Genomic DNA, 12,844 nt, shown 5'->3' on the forward strand with positions numbered 1-12,844 from the left:
TACGCACCTAGCGGAGGCGCACGCCACGTGTTCGACGCTGGGTCGCAGCCGCTCCGCAGCTCCTCGTCCCTCCACGCCAGCAGTGCTTCAACGTCGTGGTGGGCAGCGTCCCTCTCGCCAACTTGCGCACGCGCGGCTTGCTCTGTGGCCTCCACCATGACGGCCCGCTCGGCCAGTTGCAGTGCGCGTTCTGCCTGGCACGCTCGGTGTCGGTCGGGCCGCACTCGGTGACCGCCTGGAGCGAGCCATCTGGATGGGATTCCGCGTCCTCATCGTTCACGTCGGCCCGGACTTCGGCCTCGAGTTTTTCTCCGTCGGAGCTAATCCTGAAGAAGAATCCTCACGCGTCCGCTCCCAAGGGTGCTATTGTTCAGGAGGTTACACAAATGCCTTCTGTTGTTCAGGAGGCAAAGCAAGTGTTTGCCCAGAGCTCTGGTGCAGCGCTGGACGATGAGCTACTGAGTCATGTCAATGGGAGCAACCTGGTGATAGTGGAGTTCACAAATGAGAGTTTGGATGCTGATGTGCACTGTGAGGATTGTTGTGCTGGGTACCAAATTCAGGGAAAGGAAGAGGAACCATACATGTGCGAAGGTTCATCAACATCTGAATGTATTGCTTCTAATGGACTTCACCACAGGCCCAATGATGCTTAAGGCTTCGAGGAGTCAGCGCCAGATCTTGTTGCAGAGGCACCAACGTTGAGCAACCAAGAAGAACAAGAGCAACCTATTCTTGAAAAGGCAAAGGTCAGGGGTGTTTCTCTCTTGCTTCCAGCTGATACACACATGGTGTTTGAGCCACGGCTACTGGAAGTGTTTGTTGTTTCTACATGTTGTAAGAACTTGGTAGAAGATGTAGTCAAGGAACATATCACTTATGGAAACTCAGGAAGGATTGCAAGTTTCATTGCGGAAACTTTTCAAGTTGTTGGAGGTGCCGCTGCACTACCTGGCTCCTAGATACCTAAACTTAGCTTACGATGTTGTGCTGAAGGCTGGCGGTGTTTGTATAGCTGATGAGGTCCAGATTGGTTTTGGTCGCATTGGAAGTCATTACTGGGGATTCCAGACACAAGGTGTCAGTCCTGACAGCGTAACAATAGCAAAAGGGAGTGGCAATGGCCTACCATTGGGGGCTGTCGTAACGACTCCTGAGATTGCAGGTGCTTGGAATCTCATTTGTGATCAGACAAAGCAGGTTCAAAGGAGTCTGGAAAATAACACAAGTGGAATTCCATGGGTCAACAGCTACGGCAGCAACAGCGTGGAACCTTCATCTCTTTGAACCTGAAGAGCTGGAGGCCATGATCAGCTATCCAGAAGCATCAAGTGTGGGAGCTCGGAGGTCAGGTGCGTCGCAAGTTCTCCGCTTTGTCAGCTTGAGGGCAAGCCGAGTCTCAAGAGAGGAGGAATGTCATGGACTAGGCCGACGGCTGGATGATGAGCTAGACCGCAATGGGCTGAGGCCCACTCAGATGAGAGCAGAGGCGCATGAGAGCTGGTCACCGCCAGGCACGGGAAATCATCATAGTAAGAATAGAACCGGCCTCTCCCGTCTCCCACCTCGGACCTTCTTCTACCTCTGGCTCTATCCTCCTCCTGGACTCCTTTTCTCTTATCCCAGACTGGCTACTGCTGCTATTCTCCCCTCCGTGCTTCTCTATCTTCATTTGTATCCCTCTCTGTACTCGGATTTGGTTGTGGCAATATAGATACCGAATTTGAGGGAATTTGGTGCTTGTGTATTGGTTTGATTGCTTGATTCGATTGAAGTTCGTGACACACCCCTGTCGCTAAAGCAATCGCAAGAGTCGTCCGAGCACTTGTGCCCAGGGGAGCTCCAGTTGTGCTCCCATGACCAGCTAGTTGAGTAAGATTTTAATTTAGTGTGCATTCAGAGCTTCGTGTCACTATTAAGTAAATTTCATATTGGATCATGTTTGACAGTTTGACTAGTTATTCACTTTGCATTTCGTAAATTTCATAAAACTACATATAAGTTGGCAAGGATATCACAAAATTATATATTTCTAAAATTTATCTCGAAAAACTTTTGATTCAGTGTATCAATGAATCGTGAAACTACAGATTAAACAAGTTGCGTTGCAAAACTAAATATTTCATGTGTCATTGTGTCACAAACTACATATTCCAGCTGCTCTTGCACGTTGACGTCTGGCAACCCAACTAAAAATACGTGGCTTGGAGAAATTAACTCATTCAATTCAATACATTCTTTGTATTTAAGCATAGTATCCGTATTCATATCAGCTCGTGATCTAACCACTAATCAGAAGGGTTCTGTCACCTAGTTTGTGTTCCATTCGTTTAGATTGACAAACTATCACAAGGGTTCTAACGGACGCTGCCTCACCAATTAGGACACCTTCAGTATAGTTCCTTCGCTGTGCGCGTCCTCCTCCCAGCGCCGTCATCTTCCAAATCGGGATCCTTTGACTTCAGAAGAATTGAAGTCAAGGTGACTTCAAAATGTTGTGAGCCATTCCATCTCAAATGGATGGAAAAGATTTCTCATCCTACCTTGGCCGCCAACCTTCGCTCCCCGCCCTCAACACCGCGTACCGCATCGTGCACCCTGACCTCGTCTTCAGCCTCTTCTCCGCTTTCTCGTCCGCCCAGTTCCTTATCTCTCCCAAGCTTGCATCGTCGATGGGTGCAATCTAGACGGCCTCCTTCTCCCCGGGATGCCGCCTTGCATAGCTCCCCTCCATCACCTGCTGCCACCGTTGACCTCCTGTCAGGACCCTTATTAGCAGCTGATTTTTTCAGTTTTGTCAGACAACAGGAGTTCAATTCGTCAGACTTCTTTTAGCGCTTCATTCTCAGCCGAAGTGGTATGGAGTGTGAAGGACCATCCGATGGAGATCTAGTGGCATAGGATGAGCTAGAGTTACCATGGGAACAAGACTATTGGCTGTCTGTTTATTTTTGGTTAATGAACTATAAACCTGTCGTTTTAATCATTAGACATCATGTAATGTTTTAGATTGGATGCTTATGACCAGAGTGGTTGAGATGAGAGAATCAAGAAAGAATTATTCCCTAGTTTACTGTCTCATAGTTTAGGATTCATCTCTCCTATGAGTTCGTCGCCACCACTAGCGTATTCCACCAAAATCCCACTGAATTCTCGCAATCAGTTAGGAATTTCTCCTTGCATCATGAGGTCCTGACATTGGGTATCAGAGCTCGAAACATCCTTGGATTGTGGACTCATTTTGTCGATTGGCGTAGGTTTGAGCGGCTGCTAGCAGTCCACTCTGTAAAATCCCAACGCCAAAAGCAGTACTGAGCCAGGAGGCGACTACGGAGAGTCAGATTCAGACTCGAGTTGCTTCACTTGTTCTTGCATAAAATCCCTTGGTAGTTCTTCGATTCCAGGCTGCAGAGAGATTTTGAGGCTAAAGGCGAGGAACTGATCTAAGCTGAGCTTGGAAGTGGGTGGATGGTAAAGACCCGTGCTAAAAAAGTGCATATCAGCATGAGTTTGGGGAAGAAGAGGTTGTGAAGCAAGAGTTGGTGCAGATGAGGAACGACATCACTGAGTTGAAGGCCTTGAAGGTGGGGATATGCTCGTCTAAAGGAGAGTTATCCGACATCAAATAGATCTTGTTATCCTTGGGGTCTAGAGCAGCAACCAAAGGAGGGTTGGGTGCTGTGCATGCAAATTTTGGGCCATCTAATCCTGGAGCAGTGAATTCTCTAGCAGGTGTTGGAGAACAGGTAAAAATCACAACCTCTCTACCCATGATCAGTTGTAGTAGTATAGTTGAAGAAGGGTTTACCAATTGTTAGATGGTAGCTGATGATAGTAGGAGTAAGGTTTTATTGGTACCTAACCATAGTGAGCCTATTTACACGCATATGATTGTTTGGCAAAGGATGATAGTTTGGCTAATTTTAACCCCTATGGACTTGATCAAAGTGCATTAGTTGGAGGTAATAGGAAACACATGGCAGTGGAAATAAATCCAAGAGGAGAGTCTTCTAGAGCATGCACACACCCAACTGATAGGAACATGCATTTATATGCGAGATAATTCCTTCTGTGCCATTGAATGTTCATCCATTCCTTTATATGCCACTAAATGTGTCAATGACATGTGGGTCCAGACCCACATGTCATTAACACATCAAGGGAATGGATGAATTTTCAGTGGCACATGAGGAATTTATTCTTTATATGCTAATAAGAACTCTTTGCCATATGCTGAAGCTATCCTTCGTGGACCAAAATTAGAGTTACCATTGTTTAGTGGTGAGCAGTCTTTGAACTGGATTAAACAGTGTGAGAAGTTTTTTGAATTATGAGGCACACCTTATGGCCAGTGGGTGAACTTGGCTACTGCTTATCTAGTGGGAAGAGTTGAACTATGCTACAATGGGCTAGGGGTACCATGGCACTGTATTACCTAGAATCAGCTGTGCATGATGATTATTGATAGGTTTACAGAGATGGGTGCACATGAGGCAGTATCCATATTTCAGAATTTGCAGCAATTGGGTTCAGTGATAGGTTACATTGATAACTTTGAGGAATGCATGACATACTTAAAGAGAGACCATCCATATCCGCATGAGGCTTTTTTTATGAGCTGCTTTATTGGAGGCTTGAAACCAATCATTAAACATCATGTAATTTGTTATCAGCCTAGAAGCCTTTTGGGAGCCTGTTTGTATTCAAAGCACCTTGAACAAGCTATGTCAGTCAAAGGAGCCTACCCTGCTAACCAACCTGTTAGTACAAGTAGAAATAGTACTAGACCCAGGATAACTAGGGATACAACCCCACAAGCTGCAAATAAGGATATGAGCAAATGTTGGTTTTTTCAGGAGCCTTGGACACCCCAATATAATTGCAAAGTGAGGAAAAAACTCATGGCATTAGTTCTGGATGAAGGAAGTGAAGCCATTGTCAAAGATAAGCTGATGGATCTTGCCACAGGTGAAGATGCACCCTGATGAAGGAGGCAGTCCCAGAGACAATTCAGCTACAGTGGGATTTGCCACTGTAGCAAGCAACCCACATCAACCATTGCAAACTAAGGCTCCTAAAGAACTGATGTTGGTGTCACTGAATGCAGTAAATAGATCAGTTGGACTAATGACATTTTCCTTACTTGTAAACATTAGCAATAGGAAGGTTGTTGCTCTTGTTGATAGTGGAAGCACCAATTCATCCGTGGACTATGAATTTGCTGTTAAACATGGGTTGAAGTTGAGCTACGTGACAGCTAAGAAAGTAACTGTAGCTGGAGGGGGAGAGAGCTGATCACAGATGCAATAGTTCAAGATCAGTTATATATCATCAATGATGAACAATTCTGCAAACCATTTAGATTATTGAAGCTCAAAAGCTAGGACATCATTTTAGGTAGAGATTGGATATATGAGTATAGTCCCATAGAGTTAGATTTACAAAAAAAAGGCTATTGTCTATAACTAAAGGAGGAAAGAAGATGTTAATTCATGATCATATTGTCCCTGGGAACATATATGTGATCAATGCTAAAAAATTGCAGAAGATGGTGAGAAATGGGTGCATAATTCAAGCAAAGCTTATACAGGATGCTATTACTGAAATGGACTCAGAAATTCCAAGGGAGATTGGAGAACTGCTAAAGCATTGCCCTGAAATTTTTGAAGAACCAAGGGTTTTACCACCCAAGAGGAACTGTGCTCATGCTTTGCCACTAAAGCCTAATGCTATACCTCCTAATCTAAGGCCATACAGAGTACCTCATCAGCAAAGAATTACCATGGAGGATATCATCAACCAACTTCTAAAATCAGATGATATCAGGCCAAGTGTCAGTCTTTATTCATCTCCTGTAGTTATGGTAAGGAATAAAGGATTGCTCCTAGAGAATGTGTGTTGATTACAGACACCTGAATTCTTTCGCAATCAAGAATAGATTTCCTATGCCCGTGATAGATGATATTCTGAATGAATTACATGAGACTACCATATTTTTAAAGATAGATTTGAGGTCTGGGTTCCATCAAATCAGAATTGTGGAGGCTAATATACCAAAGAATGCTTTTCGAACCCACTTGGGTCATTATGAATACATTGTTATTCCTTTTGATCTAACTAATGCCCCTACCACATTCCAATCATTGATGAATCAAGTATTCTTTGAACACATTGACAAATTTGTACTAGTTTTCTTTGATGATATACTAGTGTATAGTAAGAGTATGGAAGAACATATTGCACATATGAAAATTGTTTTGGAGACATTGAGAAAAGAGCAATTATATGCCAAGATAAACAAGTGCACCTTTGCTCAAACACAAGTAGAGTATCTTGGTCACATGATTTCTAGACAAGGAGTGTCTACTGATCCCAGGAAAATTAGTGATGTTCTGCATTGGCCAAAACTAGAAAAATGTGACTCAGCTTAAAGGGTTTCTTGGTCTGATATGGTATTATAGGCTATTTGTAAAGGATTATAGCAAAATATGTAAGCCTTTGTTTGATTTGCTAAAAAAGGATGCTTTTGATTGGAAGAATGTTCATACTGAAACTTTTGAAAACCTGAAGAGGATTATGACTACTTGCCCAGTGCTAGCTTTATCATATTTTTCCCTACCTTTTATAAGAGAAACATATGCTAGTGGAATTGGCCTAGGTGTTGTTCTTATGCAATTTGGAAAACCTATTGCATACTTTAGTAAGACCCTTAGTAATAGAGCTATGGCCAAATCTGTCTATAAAAAGGAAGCCATGGCAATTATAGAGGCTCTTAAAAAAATGGAGACACTACTTATTGGGGAATCATGTTGTTATAAGGATTGATCAAGAAAGCCTAAAGTATATCTCTACTCAAAAGTTTACAGAAAGCATCCAACACAAATTATCTCTCAAACTGATGGAGTATGACTATAAAGTTGAATACAGAATGGGAAACAATAATCTTGCTGCAGATACCTTGTCTAGGAGGTCAGTACCAGAATGTAGTCAAGAATGTTACTCAATCACTTTTGTCCAACCAGGTTGGGTACATAATATCCAAGAAAGTTACAATGGGGATGACAAATATCAACTGATCATAGAGAAGCTGAATGGTGAACCAGACCCATTGGGAAGGTATTCAGTTGCAGCTGGCTTGCTGAGATATAAAGGAAGGATCTATGTAGGTCAAGGAAATAATGTAAGGAGGGACATACTTAACACATGTCATGCTTCTGCAGTGGGAGGGCACTCTGGCAAAAGGGCAACTTATCACAGAATAAAAAAATTGTTCTATTGGCCTAAGCTAAAGTCTAATGTCAAACAACTAATTGCTGAGCATCCAAATTGTTAGATCACTAAGTCAGAAAATGTGCACATGCCTGGGCTATTGAATCCTTTAGAGGTGCCAGATATGGCATGGACATTATAGAGGGACTTCCTAGGGTGAGAGGGAATGATGTTATACTGGTTGTTATGGACAAATATACCAAGTATGCACATTTTATAGCCATGTCTCATCCCTATACAGTCCAACAAGGAGCCCAAGTTTTCATGGACTAGGTTTTTAGATTACATGGATTCCCACTTGTGATAATCTCTTACAGGGATATAAATTTTACTAGTAAGCTATATCAAGAGATATTCAAGTCTGTTGGTGTAACACTTAGGTTGAGTACTGCCTACCACCCTCAAACAGATAGGCAAACCAAAAGAGTTAACCAATGTTTGGAAAATTATCTCAAAAGCATGGCTTTCCAAGATCCCAAATATTAGCTAAAGTGGTTGACCATGGCATAATGGTGGTACAACACTTCATTTCACACTTCCTTGGCACAACTCCTTTTCAAGCATTATATGGGTATCCGCCACCTAAGATAGGAGAATTATCCATTCCTTGTAATGTATCTAAGGAGGCAAGGGTTACTATGGAAGAGAAGGAAGAAATGATGAGAAATCTGAAAGAAAATCTGACCAAAGCCAAATCAAGAATTAAACACTTTGCTAACTAGAAGAGAGCTGAAAGGGATTTCAGAGAGGGAGACATGGTGTATATCAAGATACGGCCATATAGGATGAATGCTTTTGGCCTGAGAGGTGGTATTAAGTTGAGATCTAAGTATTATGGACCTTTCACAGTTTTGCAAAGGGTTGGACAGGTAGCTTATAAGATGTTGTTGCTTGAATGATCTAATATTCATCATGTCTTCCATGTTAGTCAATTGAAGAAACTTTGGGTGCTTATACAATTCTTTTACCTAATATACCATTGGTGACAGTAGAAGGTAAAATCAAGAATGAATCACATCTAGTATTAGATAGAAGAATTGTCCCAAGGGATAATGCAGCAGTGGTACAATGGTTGATTCATTGGGTTAATATGACATGGATGATCTCAAGGAGGGGGAATTGTTAGGACCCTGAGAAGCAGCTAGTTTTTTAGTTTCGTTAGAAAACACAGTTCGTCAGACTTTTTTTTAGCTCTTTAGTCTTAGCCAAAGCGGTATGGAGCGTGAAGGACCATTTGATGGAGATCTAGCAGCGTAGGACGAGCTGGAGTTTTCGCAGGAACAAGACTATTGGTTATATGTTTATTTTCGGTTAATGAACTGTAAACCTGTCATTTTAACTGTTAAACTTCATGTAATTTTTCAGGCTAGATGCTTATGACCGGAATGGTTGAGATGAGAGAATCAAGAAAGAATTATTCTCTAGTTTACTATCTCGTAGTTTAGGGTTCATCTCTCCTGTGAGTCCATCGCCACCACTGGTGGATTCCACCAAAATCCCACTGAATTCTCAGAATTGGTCAATAATTTCTCCTCTGCATCGTGAGGTCCTGACACTTCGTTACGGGTGCCCCCAGGACACGGTTGTGTACAACACATCATGCATAAACTCTTCACCCACAGGGATGGGTGGCGAGGCTTTGTGCGTCTTCCACGAGATGAAGCTACGGGGCTACGACATAGATAAAGTCACCTACACCATGGTGATCGACGGATTATGCAAAATGTGCTGCACATACAATTTGCAGAAGATGTGGGATAGATTACCATTGCAAACCTGGTGATTTCGAGAATGCACGCAAGGTATGTGATGTAATGCTTGACAAGGGGTTGAAGAAGGAGAGCACCGTCAGCTGTAATATTACTGTCACAGGGTTTTGTGTTCATGGGAGGGTGGACGGAGCAGTTGAGGTGTTTGAGGAAATGGTGACAAATGGGATAGATCATAATGTGATCACTTATAATAGATTATTCAGGGCCTATGCAAGTGTGGGAAGTTGTTCCAGGAGATGGGGATTTTACGAGCAGCTACTATCCTCTAGTTTGGAGCCAAGTGTGTTGACCGTCACACTACTCATTCACACCATGTGTGAGGAAGGGCAGGTGTGCGCTGCTGTGGACTTGTTTAGGTTGATGCTGGCTAAGGGCTTGCAGCCATTGGTGCGAAGGAACGATAGCATCATATGTGGGTTCTGTAAGGTCAATAGGGCTGAAGAGAGCATGGCGTGGGAAGTGAGTATGTTGAAGAGCATTGTAAATCTCTGGAACAGACATTAATTTCTTTGGTGGAACTGCTTGTCATATATACAGTGTTCATCGATAGGATCCATTCCTTGACACTTCTTCCACTCGGTGCTTGTTTAGGTTGCTTAGCTTGTTTTTCGGTTCAATAGTTTGTCAGACTGTTTTTTCTCTGAATTTCCATCTGTTTCGGTACCTGTATGCGTGATGTGATCAGATCGTGGGATGGCACGATCGTGGTGATTAAGGCACGCATATCGGCCTCATCTACCACTACCTTGTATATCTATTTATTAAGCTAAATCAAGAAAACATCGCATCTAGTGTGACGCAAAAATCCTTGAGTTCTTGTTTGCTTGAGTTATTATCGACAACGCACTGACGTTTGTCAGTTCATGATTCCGGCTGACAGTGAGCTTGAGAGAATTTCTCGTGAGTTTCTGAGTGAACTGATCAATCCATTTCCCCGACAATTGGCATCAAAGCCAAGTTGCAGATTCAAGGGACGTTGTGATGTCCTCGTGGACTCCAGGAGGAGAGCAATCGCAGACGCCTCCACGCCGTGGTCACCGAGTGTCTCCGTCACCGCCTTCACGCAGACCTCGACATCGTGATGACAATAGTCATGCAACGGGTAGTCAGAGAGAGCTCAAGCACGGTGGTGTATTTGATGCTCACACACACAAACTACCAGGAGTGGTTGTTGGTGATGCGTGTTAATCTGCAAGCATAGGGATTGTGGGAGGCGATTGAATCAGGAGGCGACGACTACAGAGAAGATCGTCTGGTGCTCTCAATGATTCTCCGAAGTGTACCCAGGAGATGTTGCTGACCATGGTAGTGAAGGACATGGCGAAGGATGCCTAGGAGGCGGTGAAAACTATGCATGTCGGAGTTCAGCGCATCTGAGAAGCAAATGCGCAAATTCACTAGGAATTCGGTGAGATAATCTTCAATGATGGGGAATCAGTCGACGATTTCTCCATGTGCATCACCGGGCTCACTAACAACCTTCGTGTTCTCGGCGACAACATCTCAGACACGGAGATTGTAAGGAAATTCTTGTAGGTGGTGCCAGGCCAGCTATCACAAGTTGCCATCTCCATCGAGATGCTCTTGGACCTCGACGAACTCTCGGTGGAAGAGGTTACTGAGAGATTGCACATGGTAGAACAACGCTATCAGCTCAAGGGCATCGGCAAGAAGGAAGGCCAACTCCTGCTCACCTGAATGAGAAGGTGCGAGCAGGAGGGCAACAATCAAGGTGTCAACCGTGGAGGGTGCGGCAAGCATCGCAGCAGAGGCCATGGTCATGGTCGCTCTGGTGGCATGCGTGATGGAGGGAGCAGCTCGAGCCGAGATGTCTCCAATGACAAATGCAAGAACTGTGGCAAAATCAGCCACTGGGCCAAAGATTGCCACAGCAAGAAGAAGGGCCGCGAGCAGTCACACGTCACCCAGGTGGAGGAGGATGAACCTGCACTGTTGATGGTTGAGGTGGCGGAGGAGCCGCGTGTTCCCATGTGTGCGCTGGCGCCATCGGAGCTGCTCAAGCTGGAAGAAGCGAAGGTCTTCGCTTAGCTGGGTTAGGTGGCTGAACACGGCCACACCAAGTGGGTGCTCGACACAGGAGCTACAAATCACATGATGGGCTCTTGGTCGGCCTTCTCCAAGCTCGACTCCGGTGTTCATGGAACCGTGCGCTTCGGAGATAGATCGGTCGTCAACATCGAGGGGCGTGACATCATCCTGTTCACGTGCAAGAACGGTGAACATCACACACTCACTGGAGTCTACTTCATTCCCCATCTCATGGTGAACATCGTCAGCATCGGGCAATAGGATGAGTCAGGCTGCCAAGTTCACATCAGCGATGGCTACCTACGCATCAGGGATGAACATCATCAACTCCTCGCAAAGGTGAAACGATCACCGTCCCGGTTGTACACATTGAACCTAAACATTGTGCGGCCAATTTGCCTCTCGATGCGGAGCAATGAGGACGCATGGTAGTGGCACACTTGCTTCGGGCACCTGAGTTTCAAGGGGCTTAGGGAGCTCACGCAGAAGGAGCTAGTGAGAGGGTTGCCGAGAATCGAGCAGGTTGACCAACTCTGTGATAGCTGCCTTGCTGGGAAACAACGATGGAGTCCATTCCCCAAGGAAGCTCACTATCAGGCTGGGCGAAACCTCAAGCTGGTCCATGGAGATCTGTGCGGTTTGGTCATGCCGGTGACTCCGAGCAGAAGGAAGTACTTCTCGCTGCTCGTCAACGATCGGAGTAAGTGCATGTGGATCACCCTGCTGAGCACCAAGGACTAGGCATCGGTGGCCATCAAGGCATTCCAAGAAACCACATAGCTGGAGTCTGGACTCCGGCTGGGCGCTCTGCAGACGGACCACGACGGTGAGTTCACGGTGCGCGAGTTTGACGAACACTGCATGGCAATCAATGTCCGATGGCAACTCATTGTGGCTTATTCTCCCTAACAGAATGGCGTCGTGGAAAGGAGGAATCAAACTGTGCTCAAGATGGTGCGGTGCATGATGAAGGCAAGTCGGGTGCCGGGGAATTTTTGGGGAGAAGCAGTGACTACTTCCGTTCACATTCTCAATTAGGCACCGACGAAAAGCGTTCCAGGCAGAATGCCTTACGAAGCCTGGTATGGAATGAAACCCCCAGTGCATTACTTCTGTACATTTGGTTAAGGTGGTGCGGCCAAATCTAAAAAGTTGGAGGATCAGAGTACACCAATGGTGCTCCTTGGTTATGAGGCTGGATTGAAAGCATACAGAGTGTATGATCCAGTCGGTGACTGAGTTCATGTGACGCACGATGCAGTCTTCGATGAATCCCTGTGCTGGGACTAGATCAAAGATGGCAAGGCAATGAACAACTCTAGGGAGCCCTTCAGCGTTGAACTCACCTCAGTCATTTTGGACGCAGGTTTGAGAACGGCACCAGGTGCTATGAGTGCTTAGCGTGGGAGGAGCACAGTGGAGCCAAACATACCATCACAAGCGAGCTCGGTGTCCCATGGTATGGAGTTTGCCTCGCCACCCTCAAACATGCCTTCGTTGGATGTGGAGCATGACGATGCTCCATTACGGTTCCGCCGCAATGACAATCTCATCGGATTGGCATCTCTGCTAGGCCTGATGCCCCAGGAACTCGGTTTCGATGAACTCCTATTGTCAGACGAGCTTCCGCTATCAGTAGATGAAGAACCAGCAAATTTTAGTGAGGCCGACCGCCATCACGGGTGGAGGCAAGCTATGCTAGATGAATTGGCTTCAATTGAAGCAAACCGGACCTGGGATCTTGTTAACCTTCT

The sequence above is a fragment of the Phragmites australis genome, chromosome 1 (assembly GCF_958298935.1).
Source record: "Phragmites australis chromosome 1, lpPhrAust1.1, whole genome shotgun sequence".
Taxonomy (NCBI): domain Eukaryota; kingdom Viridiplantae; phylum Streptophyta; class Magnoliopsida; order Poales; family Poaceae; genus Phragmites; species Phragmites australis.